Source organism: Formica exsecta, unplaced genomic scaffold (genome assembly GCF_003651465.1).
Source record: "Formica exsecta isolate Colony F162 unplaced genomic scaffold, ASM365146v1 scaffold80, whole genome shotgun sequence".
NCBI classification, from domain to species: domain Eukaryota; kingdom Metazoa; phylum Arthropoda; class Insecta; order Hymenoptera; family Formicidae; genus Formica; species Formica exsecta.
The window spans coordinates 408213-425844 of NW_021853570.1; the positions used below are offsets into that span (position 1 = coordinate 408213).

Here is a 17632-nt window from a genome sequence, read left to right on the forward strand (position 1 = left end):
AATCACCGCGATAAAAATAAAATAATTTTCCATAAAAATTTTACGAGGTAACGCCTCGTAAAGAATTAATTTATTCGGAAATCTACCCAGATAACGAAACTCAATCACATATACATTTTGCTATCACAGAATGTTAAAAATGACTACCGAGGCGACTTGAAGACACTTTCTCAATTGCTACTGAGAAGAAAAAATTAAGATAGCCTCCACTCACACAAATATGAGAGCAAGATTATATGTATATATACTGGTACTTTATGCAGTAGAATTAATACTGCACGAGAGGACCGGAAATCAGTTTCAGCCTAAAAATAGCGGTATCCGTGTGTATTTCAACGTATAAAAATTAAAAATTATCGTGCTTAAATTACCGACGTGCGCAGACGAGCGCAGATTCGGGGCCCAGGCCCGAAACTTCGCCGCCATCGACGGCGATTGTAACACACGGGATATATGTATAAGCGAAACCCCGTTATCGCATAAATATACGCGAACCCGATGTTAATAGCGGCGTTTTCGCGTGCTCTCGCAATTACCGTCGCCACGAAAAGAGCGGTGCATTAGTATTCCGTGCGATTCCTTCGGTTCTCCTCATCATTGCGTCGAAATATAAACAGGCGCCTTTTAAAGGCCACGATACGAAAACCACTCGTTGAGTTTTTCGTTTCTCTTTCGCGAGTTTAACACAACGAGATAAGTTGTTTTAAATTTTCACTACAAAAAATTTTTTTTTTATTTAGACACTTTTTTGTCTGAATTTTCAGATCTGGGTATCTGAAAGAAATTTCGGACGATCTGTCTTGATCATCAAAACCGTTTTTTTGAAAATTCAGAAAAGTGTGTCTGAAAATTGAAACAGTGTGTCTACAAAAAAGCTGTAGACACTTTGTCTAAAGTTTTAGTCGGTCTTTTTTACAGTAAAGATGGAAAATTGGCAGAAAATTGCAACCTAAAAGCGAATAATTAGAAGTAATTCGTCCCATAGATACTAAAAATAATTAATTTATCTATAACGAGATAGAAAAATAATGATGAAAAAATAGACTCTGTCAAACTTTTAATCTGCTGAAAAGAATTATGCTTAGAAACACAAATGTTCTAAAAAAATATCCTTCCTGTGAGAAGACCACCGTATTTAAAAACGATAATTCTCGAGACAAAATGGCCAAATAATGGCCAAAATGGCTTCGCGAGTATTAAAATTTCATAAGCGGCGCGAAAATTTGCATCTCTCTTGTTAACGGAATAGATCGCGTATGAGAATTTATGTTTGACATTGATACGAAGTTTGATGACTGCGCGCGAGCTCCGAAGATTTGCATATATACCAATACGCGGAAACATAATGTATAAGATTTTTCGATAGCGTTACGCTAGCTGATTTCGACGCCTAATCAAGCAGGAATATCAATTGACGCGCGATCCGATTACTATTTAAAAAATTGATGCAATTTGTTTTTGTCTGTCTGCATGATTTTGCCAGATGGTAACTTGAATTTTATGAATATAAATTTATACGAAGTTTTATTTTGCTTTTTTTTTATTATACGACGATAAAAATGTAAAATTTAGCACACTATCGTTGTATATAAAGATATACAAAGGCGTGCCATAAGATAAGCTTTTTTATCATTTTATAAATATTCCTGAAATATATTATAAAGTTGATTTTTATTTTCGCCAAGTTATCATCGTAACTTATTTATTTTCAACGGACTCTTTCTTCCTCGACCGAGCAAGAATTGTTCTCGAGCAATTAAAGAAGTTGCATTTTGATTCAGGCACAGGTCTTTTTTTTAATCCAAGATTCCTCCCGATGTCGACGATTATTTTGGCATTCCTTTCGCGGGATTCGGTCGCGGAAGGCGTTGCCCCCTTTCGCGCACGGCTCGTAAAAGTCAATAATTAAATTGTCCAAAAGTGTCTAATTAATTGCCGGCGACTTTGCCGGTCCGCTTTTAAATAGATCGTTACTATGCATAATACGCTTTCCGCGTCTCCCTCCCCGTCTCTCCCACCGTTCCCCTGCTCCGTCGCGGTCCTTTTTTCCCATCTTTCGACTCGTTTCGGCTCGGAATCCCGTGTTTCTTCGAGTCGTTGTACCTCCCAAGGTAACCTGTTTCTCATACGGAGGCCGCGAAAGGTGTCCTCTTGCTCGGTGACGGATGTGTCGCGCGAACGCACGTCTCGTTGAACGCACTTACTCACGCATGATTTCAATCTTACGCAAGTCACGGCGGTGTACAAGAGTTTAATAAAACATAAACGGCAGTCAATTAGGGATAATAACGATAAATCGCGTCGCTCCTACCCCCCGCCTCGCTCTTTGCCTCGCTTTCAAATAATATCGTTACATACGGATCTCTCCTTAATTAAGAAAGCGCGACGAAATGAGCAGAGACTCGGCCGTAAATTCCTTCGCGGTTCGATGTTTATCACACGTTGGTGATTCCGTGGAATCTCTATAAACTTAATCCCGCCGGTGATAACGTCGGCGATTTTAATTCGTTTATCGTAAAAAAAAAAAAGAGAGAAATTGAAGCGAAATACATGCATGTCTTTTAAAATATCTAACTTTGTAAAAATCGTGAAAATTTTCCAGCGATATTTTTACTCCGACAAGTTATAGACATTCCAAGGACACATTCCAAGGACAGCATGGTCATTTCGAATTGTCTCTTATAGATCTTTATCAAGCAAATTCCTAGAAATTTAAATGACTAATGGCCCTTGCATTATGACGAAAGATGATTGAATCCCATCTCGACGATGATAGAGATATTAATTTCTTATTCTGACAGAATCAATTTCTCGGTCATCTCACGCCTATAATGACAGATGCGCTCGAAATGTACGTTTGAACTTTCGTCGCGTCAGTACAACCTCTCGAGTCGAGCACTCGACCTTTCTTTCTCTTCACCGATAACATCTCTATAAGCTTCAAACATTTCATACGTGGACACACACATATACATGTCATTTATTATTCATTTTAATATTCCACTGAAAATTTTTATTTCATCAAAAAACACATTGGAATGAATAAATTGATGTTCGATTTATATAATAAAATCTGTATACTCTATTTTTTTCTCTTTTCAATAAAAAATATTTAAAACTCTTTGAAATTGCATGAATGTCAGTGATGAGTCTCGTTTTTGAGATCGTTTAATAAAGATACATCGGTCATTTCGACATAATCCGCTCACGTGTCGACTTTTATGGAATGGACAAGTGCATTGACATTCGGTATCGATGTGATTTGCATATTATGCATGTTGGCCCGGATTTTGCGATTTGCATAATGCATGTGTTAAGTGCAGCGTCAGGTCGAGTGCAAATAATCAATGCCGTATCATGCCATTTTGTTGCGGCGGGGTCAAAATTTCGATGTAATTTTGTTTTATTGCGAATATCTGCCAGAATTTATGCCACGTTCTCTCTCTCTCTCTCTCTGCGAATCCGAAACGGATAGGCGCGTTAACATTGTTAAAGAGACGCAGTGGCGTTTACGATAAATACCTGACTGACAAATTGTGGGCGTACAACGGCAATATTGCCGGCTACCGCATCAATCTTGCGAGAGTTGATCGCGTGTTTTAAGAGCCCCCTTCTAACGGCGACCAGCCGACCGCGTCGATCGACAGTGATTATAATGGATCTTGAATATAACCATTCGCAACGAATAAACCGTACATAATAAATGTTACAGTCGTAATTTATGTAGCAAAAACTATCATGATAAATGCGCCATTCGCCTATTTCTGTCTTTTATTTTATTATATTTATTATCTAATTTTATTAATTTTTATTAGTTGTTTTTATTATTTTATAGCGTTATGATTATTAATAAGTTTTATTATTATTAGATTATTTATGTATATGTAAATTTAAAAATTTATTATAACGATTTTTTTAAACACTATATCACAAGCGGAGCCTAACCATCAAGCCATTGAACATTAAGAAAGCTATCAAAATATGCTTCAATGATATGAGATATTTCGAAACGGTTATTGTAACCAACTTTCGGGGGAGGACTCTAAGAGTTGGTTATATGTAATAATGATTTATTATTAATTGAAATTCCGAAGATATCTGTGACGGCGAACAAGCTTCACCGCAATAAGTGAGAGAAACTTGTGTTTGACACGACATGACTCTTGTTTGACGTAACTTCTCGTTTAGACATCTGTCGATGATATTTGATAAGTTTGCTTGTACGATAAACAGCAAAAAAATTGTCATACAATACAACACTTCAACCATTTGCGATGATAGTAGCAGAGAAGAGAGAGAAAGAGAAAGACCGATATAGCCACCTGTCTCCGGATAAGAGGATATCTCGAAAGGTCCTTACAACCGCAGATTCATTATCAGAATTATTATCGATATCGCAGAGTCCGTCACTTATAAGCAGTTAAACGATGAATTCGCGAAATAAGATCCTCCGAAGGATCACCACGCGGATTCTTCCGGCCTTGATATTCTGAACAGTTCTAGCCCGCGGCGTGTTACGCTTCTCACGAAAACCGTCGATCCTTACCAACCGCCCGCGAATAAAAGCATGTAGAATCGACGACGGTACTTTACACGTCAGCGGCGAACATTTAGCAAAACTACTGATCTCCGGCAGCACGCAAGCTTTCTTCTTCGTCATTCTCAGCGTAATTCCCCGCGTCAGAGACCACGCATCTGATGATAGTTTTGATTAATCGCGACACGGGCCCTTGTATCAATTCTCAATTTTTTTATCTTTTGATAAATGATTATTGGAACAACTATTTTGTACAACAATTTTTTCGGTTAAAATATTTCTACTTAAAAATAAAGTTTTTATTCTTAAAATTGGCGTTATTGTTTCTATTATTTTTGTAAAAGTATAAAACAATTATTTTGTATGACATTTTTTAAAAATATTAATAACCGTTTTTTTAAATTAAAATAACTATTTTGTACAGATTAAAATAACACTATTTTCTAAAACAGTTTTTTGCAGTAATATTTAATTAATCGCGACGGGGCCTCGTACTTTCCCCTCGAGAGACGGGTTCACCGTTGTCTCACCGTACTTCCTACGCTGTAATTTCGCGGCCCCATCAGAGGCGTCGATGTCGTTTCGTCGTCACGGCAGCCCCCTTGTCGTCTCCTCGTTCTCCGCTCTTTTCCTCGCGCCATATCGGTCGGTTATAAGAGGAAAAAAAAAAGAGGAGGAAGAAAAGAAGAACGAGGCTCTCAACGACGATAAAGGACCGCGTGACAATCCAGGTCCGAGTGAGTCGTATCGCGCTGAGATAGAATGCTATAAAAATTCATCTTAATCCCCTTCCTCTCCCACTTCTTAAGCGCTTTAGAGTGGCGAATTTTACGAGTCCTGTGCCGGGATTCCTCGCGCGATTTCTTCTTAACACGCTGTACTAATGACACATGTCTTTGATTTACATAGCAAGTGCGACTAACTGTATTTGGGGATAAATGTGTCCAAATTTATTTATTTATATTAAAATTTATTTTTATTTATTATATCATTTATTTACTAGATTTATCTCTATTTAATTCTTGCAAATTTAATCGAAATTTATGTTAATATTATCAAATTAAAAACCTATAAGCGCGATAGCCTGAAGGAACGAGCAATAATCGCGTGTGCGATAATTATCCTTTTACTTATATAAAAGAAGTTTAGCGCTTCGTAAATTAAAAAGAGGAATCAAAACTTTTTTTCGTATATAGAGTAATTTAATCTAAACCTGTGTAATTATTTATTTCAAATAATCGCGAGTCCGAATCTTTAATGGACTAGACGATCCTTCAAAGATTCTTTTCGGCGAGACGAAAGATAAAAGCTTTTCAGTCGATTCTAGTGTAATTATCGAAGTCAAGAGAGACGGAAGTTGAGCCGACAATAAGCGTAAAATCGCAAAGCGATTCGATAAATGGCACATAGACCATTGACACGTCATGAAATGAAACAGCACGCGTCAGCAGACGGGACGATTCGAAATTGACTGTGGATATACGGATGATTACTCGAGACAGAGATTAAATAGGTGCCGATGAGGTGCAATGTGCGGTTACTATATATCCTACGAGCGGAGAATCTAAAAATTCCGATACAAAGACTCCTCAACCATCTGCGGTAATATACTTCTATGCGAGACGTCGTGCAGTTCGCGTATACTATATATATTTTCCTGTACCGTTATTTTATAAATCCTTTAAAATATGTTGCCGCGAAGAAAGAATAATGCTAATATTAAAATCGAACAACCGATAGTCGCGAAAAAAAAAGGATGACCGTATCGTTATTTCTCGCATTCACGCTTGTAAATTTGGCAAATTGCTTTATCAGAAATTCACCGGTTTGGCAAATCGCGTTGTGTGGGCAAATTTATTATGTTTTATATTTATGTTTAAATAAATATGTCTTCTCTCTCCGTCATTCTTTCGTCTTCCTCTCGCGCTCATAAATTCTCGAAGAACGACTCGCGAAGTAAATAACATTCCATTGCGGAGATTCTCCGATCGTATTAGTTAACGGTGTATTTAGTTACGAGCAACAGAAGCCACGTATATCGAATAGAGATGTCATTTTTTTCAGCAGTTATTTATACAAACGTCCTTTAAAATTATTTTCAAATGGCAAAAATTATTCCATCCGTATCAAGTATCTCGATCGCACGCGTAGAAACTACGTTACTCGCCAAATTCCTCAGCTAATTTGTGCAACAGTGTGCAATAATTTCACTAATTAATATTCAATCCGAAATCTAAGAAGATGCTAATTTATACTGATCTAGCAAAATTCATGTTCTTGATAAGATCGAATTAGTAAAAGCAAAATAAATATCGAATGATTAATAAATATACAGGCGAATAAACGTATGAGAAATTAGATACTTATATCCTGTACCGTTAAAACAATGCGAGGATAAATTGTACGTACGTACATTTGATACGCTTCGCCAACAGCGAACAAGTAGATCAATCAGTTGCGATATGAATGATTGCATGCAAGATTCGTTAAACTATAAAAAAAAGATTGCGGATCACTTGAAGAATAAAAAACGAAAAAATTTTCATATACACAGATATAGTTATATTTTTTTAAATTTTGTAAATTCGCGATCTGCTATCTATACAAGCAACACGATACTATCAAATACTTTTTTTACTAAATAATATAAAATGCAATATAAAAATAATTTAAAAAATAATATAAAAATAACTAAAATATGCGTATAATATATAATAATATAAATAACATATAATATATGATAATACAGTATTTTTTGCAACCTAAATAATTTATTTTCTTGACTTTTTTGAACTGTCATAAATATGTCAAAATCGATAATTGCACCGATAATAGGTTCTGCTCAACGTGAGATTAACTTCCGCCTGTTTTCTCATCGGACTTGGTTCTTACACATGCGAAGAAAGCGAAAGAGTTCCGAGCTATCTCGAGCTTCTTTCGGTCCCTTTAATAAAGATGCGAAGCCGCCGTTGACTTTGCCGGTACTTCTTCGCCGGCCGACTCGCAACCTCGCTCGATACGATTTTCGATGCCGATGACCCAAACTGATTTGTTTAGTATCGAGATTCGATCGGACAATATTGCGTCCGCGTGGAAGCTTCCAATTCACGATTATACCTGCTACTTTATAACGTCACGAACGCGAGTATCGATATTGCCGTTTCTATCACGATCGTAGTATCGTCTCATCTTCGATCTCTTCTGATGCTTTAATCGAAAAAAGAGAAATTCCATCGGCCATTTTTCGAAGAGAGAATGATAATATCAAAAAAAAAATTGGTAATTTTCCTGATTTAAAATATATAAATAGTATAAAACAATACTATTTAAAACTACAGACACGGATATAACATTACATTCTTTGATATATTATATTTAATGATTATTATATGTATAATTATAATTACTGTAATATAAAAATAAACAAAAAATAATATATAATAATATAATATAAAAATTATTAAAAAATATTAAAAAATATGCTTCTTAAAAGATGATACTTTGCAGTATCAGAAACATTCTACATAATAGGCATGTTATATTATACACAAATATAGAGAGATACATTGTCTAAAGAATGCGAGAGAAAGAAATTCCGGTAATTATTTATAATATACGTGATAGCATGATAGCAGTCGAGATGAAAGACGTCGAGATAACTTTCATGTTTACATTAATATACAGATATATTGATATGCGAGGTGTACAGACAAAATAATATTTTCTTTTTTTCTGCGATACCCGCGGCCAAGTTGATCTTGGCCTAGATACGATACTGTTTGCCAAATTTATTATCCCTCTTTCGCTTTGGCATCTATACGTGCGTACAGTCTATCGAATCCGAACGGACTTTTGCGAGCCGCAACGATCGAATATCTCGCCTCGCTCGCAGTGCACAATGATTTTTCGAGCTTGGCGAATGGTTTACAGTCCATAATAATACCACTTGCGAGCCGGCCGTATCGCAAATCAAGTCGGGATCTTGCTGCACCGCCTGCAACCAGCTACGTGCGTCCGTCTTGGATCACGCACTTCCGTCCCGTGTCTCGTCGTCCTCCCGAAAGCGAATTAAAAGCAACGCCAGAGACATTCGATATATCATATCGAATCCTCCAAACAAACCTAACCGACGTTATCCCAAGAGGAGATCGCATCGTGCGTATTTTATTGATTTAATACGAAAGAACGAGACTTACGCAGAATTAACGAGTGTGTAAATTGATTAAGAGCTCAGTTCATTTTAAAGAATTTGAAAAAATGATTTTTTACATTCTCTGAAAGTATGATGTCCGAAGAATACGTCTTTAAAATTTTATTGAAAATTTCGCGAAATTGACGGAGTTATAAGACTTTGTATAGGATAGCATGCGGATCTTCAAATGGGCCTGCAAAACTTTAGCGCGCGTTTTCCTCAAAATATTGTTTTCAAAGTTGGTGTGACGAATATCTCGAAAACTAATGAACCGAATAACTTCAATTCTTTTTTAAATAAAAGAGAACATCTTTTTTAAGGGTATTAAACCTAAATAGAATTTAAAAGAACTGATAAATTAATATCTTTCTGACCTTCAAGAAATGAATAAGTTTCAACAAAATTAAAATTCTAATTTTAAAATGACCCTACTTTGTCATTTTTCAATTTTCTCTAATGAAATTAGATTCAGTATCTCATCATAAATATCCTGCTCATAAATATCCAGAATAAAACTAGCCGAGTTTACTGACAAAAAAAAAGCTCAATATTCAAGACAAAAATACTGACGTACTGTTTAAATATTAAAAAAAAAAAAACATATGTAAAGCGTCAAAACGATCAATTTCTAATATCCTTCAAAAAAAATTCTAAAAATTATTAATTTTTATATTAGTAGTTTAGGCCCTTTAAAACCAGGAAATCAATAATTAATTAAACATCGATACCACTTATATATGCAATTTCGCTGCATATTTGAGTCGCAATGCTGACGCAGTTATAAAGTCAAAGTAAAACGCGGAAGATGATTATGTTTTTCACTTTGCGATGTTCGACGAACAATGTTCTTCGAGTACGATCTTCTCGAGCAATGGAAGAGGACGCGATAAATATGTCAATGTTAATTAATTTAATGTGAAAGTATGACCGCATAATTCGAATCACGAACGCTCGGTCCTGTGATTTAACGCGATCGACCGGGGTGGCGATAAACAGACCATAATGGCGAATTTAAACCGATCCGAATTATGGGTCCGAGACACGTACACATAGGACCTCCGCGCGCTAGGGCAGCGTCTCGCGTTTCGCGATTTATGGTCCAATCATACAAATTAGTGCGCGCCGCTTAACTTTTGATAAGGACGGGCGGAACTCGAAAGGGACGCGCGAGGAGATCCCCTCCCATCGAAACATTAAACGTACATAAATTAAACGGGCATCCCTCTCGTTCGGTCCGAGAGATCCACCCAGCAAAATTGCGCATGGCTGCCATGCAACATATGCATTATTCAACTTTCCAGATCTTGTTGCACGAGAAACGAAAGCTGTTTTCGGGACGACAAATCAGGATCCGAGGTACGCATTAAATGTATTTTTCGTTCTTCAGTGAAAGAATCAGAAAAAATTGCACGTGAAGAACGTAACAATGGTAATTAATTCTTCGACAGCTATATGGCACAAGTCTTTTTGGGAAAAAAAATTAATTACACCCATATCTGTATCAGACTTTATATCTGAGACTTTCCAAGTCCTTTATCCAAGTTACGGCCAATTCAGATATCATGTAATTGACGACTATATTTGAATGAAAAGTACATTCTTGAAAAATTTATGTTTTCATGTTAAAAAATATGCCGGTTAAAATTTTTGTCTTAAATATTTAACACGTTAATTTAACGTATTGCTGTTGTATTAATTAAATTCTAATGTTAAATTATTAAAATAACTGAAAAATGTGTAAAAATAACACAATGTGCACATATTTTTAATTTTACACATAGATATGTTCCGTATTATTAGTGACAAGATTCATCTATTAAAATTTACAGAAAAAAATATTGATTTTATTCTACAATAGGAGTGAGAGATTACAGACCGTCAATAACATTTTTCCAAGTAAATTTTATCAATAAAATTATGTTGATTATTGACAAAATTTATTTCAAGTTACTATAAAGTTTGCATTCATTTTATATTGAAAAATATAGTATTACCAGATATTACCATTCAACACATCCATATTATGTTAAATTAACATAAAAATATGTGGACTATTTGGGACATGCGATATATGTTAAATTTAAGCCAAATTTCCTAACAGTGTACGGCTTGAAGAGGCGCTAAAAATAGTAAAATTTCAATTGGACAATGTTAATCATTTAACCCAGTGTCTAATTATCCTCTATTAATCGCATACGGTGGAATCGAGCTTGGGTGTTCGCGGTAACATTTCGATTGCCGTTAGAGAGGAGACCCTTCAGCTGGTATTTAGAATCCCTCGCCCGTTCGGGGACCAATTCTCGAGCTCTTGTTTCACGGTTTTGATTCGAGCCAACTCCGGGATTCCGTGTTGGCTTCCTCCCGTGTCTCGCGACAGTTTGACAGGTGCAAACAAATCATTTCTATGCTCGAACACAATATTCCTACCTACCTACCTACTTTCTTCTTTAGAAGCCGCACGGAATTGTTCCCAGAAAACCTCGAGGCGCGCTATGTAAACCCGTACGCGATATACAAACGGACACTGTTTAAATACACCTGAGAACACGCGAGAACTGTCTAAATACACCTGCGCCTGCGTATGAAGGAGGTGACGCGAGACAAGAATAATATTTATTATTTTTCAATGATTTGACAGACTACTCTACGAGGAGTGAGGAGTGTAAAGAATGTAGGAAAATGTGTTTTTCCCTTTCACTTTAAGCGAATCTTGTTTGTTCTCAATTAAAAGCCCAGTACTCTAGCAGTACGAAAAATTAATTATTTCTAGAAATTTTTTTTTAAGCATATTAGAAATTGATTTTTTCGGCATTTTACATATTTTCTATTCACGTTTAAACGATATGTTAGTATTTTTAAATCTTGGATATTTAGTTCTTTTATGTTTAAAATTGCATAGTTCGACCTTATAACATGCTGTTTTTCGTGTACAATTGTCTGAAATTAAAAAAAAAAAACGGTCTAGTTTTATTCCGTAGGATATTTTTGAGATACAGAATCTAATTTTATAAGAAAAAATTGAAATAACAAAGTACACTTCTTTCGGTCACGTATCTTCTCGATCCCATCGTCGTTCAAAGCGTAGATTCGTGTGGCCGATAGGAAGTTACCGAGAAACGCATCTCTTCACCGCTTGCCTCCGTGCAACAATCGTCCCGACGTGCGAAGGGTTAAACACTGTTTATTCAATCAGGACCCTTCTTCCCCCATTCGTTATCGATGGCCGACCGATCATCATCGCCGCTTATGCGCGCGCGCTAAATTATAATGCGTCGCCGGCGACCGCGCCCTTATAACGCACGCACATGCACGCATGCACGAGTAAGTATGTAAATGAACGGGAATGTGATATTTAACGATCGTACCCGGGGCCCGATCGGCCCCGACGGAATCGGTGGCAATGAACCCCGAGATCGGTGCCCCTGCTCGTTCTACCACCCCTTCTTCTCCCTCTCCACACGATCGTTTTGGTACGACCGATAAGCCGATCTTTGCGCGATCCCATCGATCACCGCAATTATTGCCGATATCGGGTGCGAGAATCTCGCAGAGCGACGCGTTTCGTCCTCGTCGTCGTCGTCGGTTGAAACGATCACATTTTCTCGTCAATGAACGCCAAACGGGCCAGCCCATCAGCTTCCGTGAAACGGGACAACAAATTTCGAAGATCAAACTTATCTCTCGTAACTTCTTCTTTATCTCTTCGGGCTATTTTTCAAGTGACGGACGGTTTATAAAATGAAGTATATAATTTTATGAATGATAAGATAAGGGAAATGTACAGAATACCATAATTAGTGATTTTAACTACCAAAGTTTGAAATCAAATTTTCCTTCTCTCGAGAGATACTTGAACTTTTCGAGAGAAGAAATATATATTATATTTTTTTCTGATTTTTAGAATCCAATAATTGTCTGCTTTTTAAAATATTAATATGAAATGCTATTATATATATGCTATAGTTTTACGATTTCGTAGCATACTTCTATTCGAATTTCTTGATATAATAATTAAATCTAAGAAAATCAAACTAAATTTTCATTCAATGTTCGCAATTATACAAATTTTCCAAAAACGCTAATAAATGTGTTTTTAAAAGAGAGATGGTAGTTATAGCGCAAAAATTTACTTTTGACATCGTAAACGAACATGTCAGTAGAGAATCGGAAGTCTCGCGAATGCATAGGTGCGTCAATATCGCACGTGTTTGCTGACAAATAGAGATTCTAATATATATTCTTTTCTATTTTTCCTATATGCAATATTTCACGGCTTTTCGCGTTTTCCAATTAAAAATGCAACGAATAATAATATTTTACTATTCTTCATAAGTTTTTCAAAAGAATAAAGTAAATACTATTTTCATATATCAGTAAATGTATGTTTTTGGTTTGTACAAAAATGTATACAAGATAATTATAATAACATAACCGTTGCTTGAAAAGATATGAGAAAGTATTATTGTTTACGTATTTTTTATATATATGTACGCTTTATTTTAGTAAACATTCTTGCGTGTGTATATGTATTTACGTCGCAAATATAGTGTTATAAATGGCCGCGATTTCTCATTCGCGTTTTCATTACGATAAATCTGTATTGAGTACAACTGCGTAAATGTTTAAGATCTGAAAGTACCGTCTTCTCGTCGTTGCTGCGAGCATCCTGTCGGCACAACAGATAGGAAGAAGTATTGCGCGAATGAAATAAATGTATGCCAGAAGAAAAATGAAAGGGAGAGAACGTTTTTAATGATTTATTTGAGAATATCTGTGTCCTTGCAATAGAGAACGTATTTTATCTTTTATCTCGATTCGAGGGCCAACTAATTATAAATATTTGATTTAAATATTTAATATTATATAAATATTTAAAATATACATGTTATAAGCAAAATTATTAGTTTCGAGAATATAGAACGCAATATACATAAACCGAAAATCATCAATTAATCTGGCACAAAACATATTAACAATGTCTAGTATTAAAGACACTAATTTTATTAGCGCATGCATATATTGGTCTTATAAATATGCCGAGTTTTCCTATTATTTTTTTTTTCATCGACAATATTGATCGACTCATTGAAACTCTTTTTTTTCTATACCATTCGAGAGTTAACAGTTCAATAAGCGCTGCCATTATATGTATTTATTCATCATTATACATCGACATCCGGATATGGTTCGAAAAGGGCACGCTCGTAAATTATTCCGGGAACCACTTATCCACCACGATCCTCCGCTTATGAAGTTAACACGATGAAGAGTTTGGTGATATTGTCGGTCTGGACCATTCGCGAGCGATTTATTTTGATCGATGGTAAGCGGGGTGCGAACTTTAATGACCAACACACGCTGACTCGACACCCTCGATTCCTCAACATCATCTCCCCGAAATCCCATTTGGGAGCATCGACAAAGCATGCGTCATTCCGTTTAACTGTTCGTAATTGGGTACACGAAATGACTTTCGTGTACTCGCAAAGAATTAAGATATTATCGCGAAATCGCGTGTTATTTTCTTCCGTTATCATTTCTTTTTTTTTTTTTTTTTTTACGATCGCCACATTCTCATTTCGCTATATAGACGCGATAATTGATGTTTCTCTTCGAGACATAAACCGGTATACTACTTTAACTGTTCGTAATTGGGTACACGAAATGACTTTCGTGTACTCGCAAAGAATTAAGATATTATCGCGAAATCGCGTGTTATTTTCTTCCGTTATCATTTCTTTTTTTTTTTTTTTTTTTACGATCGCCACATTCTCATTTCGCTATATAGACGCGATAATTGATGTTTCTCTTCGAGACATAAACCGGTATACATGGCGTATTATCATTACGCATTGAATAATAATGCGTGCGAGCAAAGATGTGCACAAAGAAAGGACCACATATTAAACTTTGACTTGCATGAATATCTTCTCTGTCGAACAAAAGCGATTATTGTCATCATGTAAAGTATGAATATGATAATTAACCGATTGTGAAATTGTTATTAATCTTTCTCGTCTAATACGTACATACATACATAAATAATCTTTTTGAAACATAAAAACTGACAATGAAAATGATCTTCTTCGAGTTCTAAAAAGTTGTATAATTTTCATTTAGATTTATACATTCTATCGAGCGTTTTTTTCGTATTTTTATTCGGTAAAGTTTACAAAAAATTATGAAATTGTAATTTATATAATAAAAAATCATACAGAGATCGAATTATTATAATAAAAAATAAAATTCTTAGATCACGAAATCCTTTTTTATAAAACTTTGAACTGCATTTTCTTATAGATATGGATCGATCAATTCTAGCGATTTGTTATTTATCTCTAAATTCTAGTTCTGTCCATCTACATTGATCAAAGTTGGTGCAATTGATCCTTAATGACTCTCTCATATGAGATAATCTCGTGTTCATAATCTTCAATAACATTGACACTAATGAGGGAGGCTCGAACGATCAAGAGTGACTATGACTGATCGCCTTAATGCTTTCCAATATGATTCGCGAGGTCTTCGAGTGCATATTTGCTTAAATTTTTACGCTTGTCAAGTAGTTATTTACATCATCGCGTGGAAAAGAAGAGAGAAAAAAGATAGCTAACCGGGAATAATCGTATGGGTTACGAAGATGAATTCGCGGCTGAGGATCATCCTCTAATCGTTTATAACTGCGGATACATTCCACGAAGTGCACGCGAGCTTCGAGAGTAATTACGGTAGATGGTTGTTCATTAGAAGAGTAACGCCGGATCGCTTTTAATCGCAAACAGCCTTCCGCAAGTTATTACTTGCTACTCAAAGCTTCAGTTCGACCTTCGCGTCTATCGAACATAACGATCAAAGGATAATTGCTTAGTCGGTGCTAAGATAATCATAACTATAACGTACGTTCGGAGAAAGTTTGAGAAGTCGGGAACATCTGTAAAACACATTTCTGACAGTTTAATCATCTTCCGATGCGGCTTCGAGATTTATAGAGGGTATCGTCTTTCGTTCTTGACATAATGCTCTTAACATTTGTATTTAGAGTATCAAAAGATCGATCAAAACGGACGGAATTTAACAATCAATAAGGAAATTAATTTATTCAAATTTCTCGAACATTGATAGATGACGCGACGAGTTTGGATGCTCCGACATACAGTATCACTCTCGTAGATCGCATGTACCGAGTTTATTCCACAGCTAGATTAAAAAATGCGCGCATGTCTACATACATCAATCTTGGCCGAGCTTCCATTCCTCGATCGTGTCCCGTGTAAATGCATGCCGATCATCAATTTCCTGTATAACCGCCGACTTAAACCACTGTCCATTTGTACGGATACATTATACACGCGCGCTACATGCGTACGTGCGTGTGCGTGCATTGGAGAATCCTTCTCGAATCGCGCTCGGCGCCTTTGTACCGAGTCCGACTAATTTGTAATGGAGATGGAAACTGCGAGGAGATACATCATTGACCGTATTTGTCTTGTATCGAGCGGGGATATACCTTCGAGGTTGACGTGGCGTTTAAATCACGCTGATCTCTCATCGTGAATTAGTCGATCGCTAAATCTGCGATCGTATCGTACGAAAGTATCGTTTGTTATTTTTCGGAAGCGGAAAAAGAGGGATGCGAGAAAATTTTTTTTTCTCTATTCATCTTTTCAATTTTCTTCCTCCCAATGATTTGTGTCCTATTAATAATCGTGAAATTCTCGCCAACGAGTATATATTCGACATTGCTGATAAAGTAACGGAATTTCGCTCAATTATATTTGTCGTGGGTGAAAATGATTTGACGGAGGAAGTCCGGCGCGATTTTTATGCAAATCTCGGAACTCGAAGAGACATCACAACTAATGATAATTAAGCGCGCGATAAAGAAAGGGGGAGAGGCGAGAGATGATGCTGCAGATAAGACGGGATTTAATTATATTCATATATCGGCCGGAGGGGGAGAATCGTCGCGAGGATTTTCAGGCGGAAGCTCGTTTGAGGTAGATTCCTCGACTGATTGTGAGGCAAATTTTGATGAAATTTTTCGATATCCCATCAGGAAAAAATATCATCGAAAAAACTCGTCAACGCACGCCGGATATAATTGACAGAAAGGGCAATCGTGGGAGGTCGACGAGCGCCAATTACGGGTCGGGCATCTCTTTGATCCTCCTGCATAAGTATCGATATCCGAAATAATCGACGGTGTATCTCGACAAAACAGACGCGAAAGTATGTCGCCGGATGATCGAAACTCGACGCAAATGTCTGACCAAGAGTCACGGATCTCAAGTGCGATATCGTCGGGATATTATCATTGGGTCGAATTTAACGGTAGTGTAACGTAGCTGATCTCAATAATAAATCCGAGAGATCATCGGGTAAAAATAGCAACCCCGAGCTTCGAAAATCAAACGCGTCGCAAATAAACTTCGCGAATGTACAGTGTGAATATTTTCATGTATAATTAATTTAAACGTAACAGAAAGAGAGGCAATTTACGAGCGTAATGGTTTGAAAAATATATATTCAATTTTATATTAAGAAAAATGTAATGTGTGAATTTTAAAATATTAATAATAGGAAAATTAACAACGTTTCTTTGTCAAATTTTTGTTATCGCGAAACCTTGTCGATTTCATGAAAGAAAATTAGCTGGAATCTACAGTTGGAAAATATAAAAATTGTGTATTTATGTGTGGGCCATTACGGACACACAATATATATGTATGTTAAATTTAAGCTAAACTTTCCAACTGTGTAGTGTTTAAAAACGCGTTTAGGAAGGCGATTGTCCTCGTTTCTGCGCACCAGGAAGAGCTCGCGATAAAACGGGAAAAAGCCATGGGGGGAATCTTTTAGCGTCTTGGAGTGCGTGCTGGCGGATGACAGTGCTCGACTTGTTG

The 17632-nt window shown here is 36.3% G+C and overlaps 1 protein-coding gene across 1 annotated transcript in view; it reads right to left on the reverse strand.

Annotated features, from left to right (window-relative positions):
• The window catches only part of LOC115244222, a 40956-nt gene extending 29494 nt beyond the window's left edge, over window positions 1-11462 (reverse strand). The window contains 1 exon segment of the mRNA XM_029821691.1: window positions 11165-11462. The gene's annotated coding sequence lies outside the window, so the exon portion shown is untranslated.
• Window positions 11463-17632: the final 6170 nt, after the last annotated feature.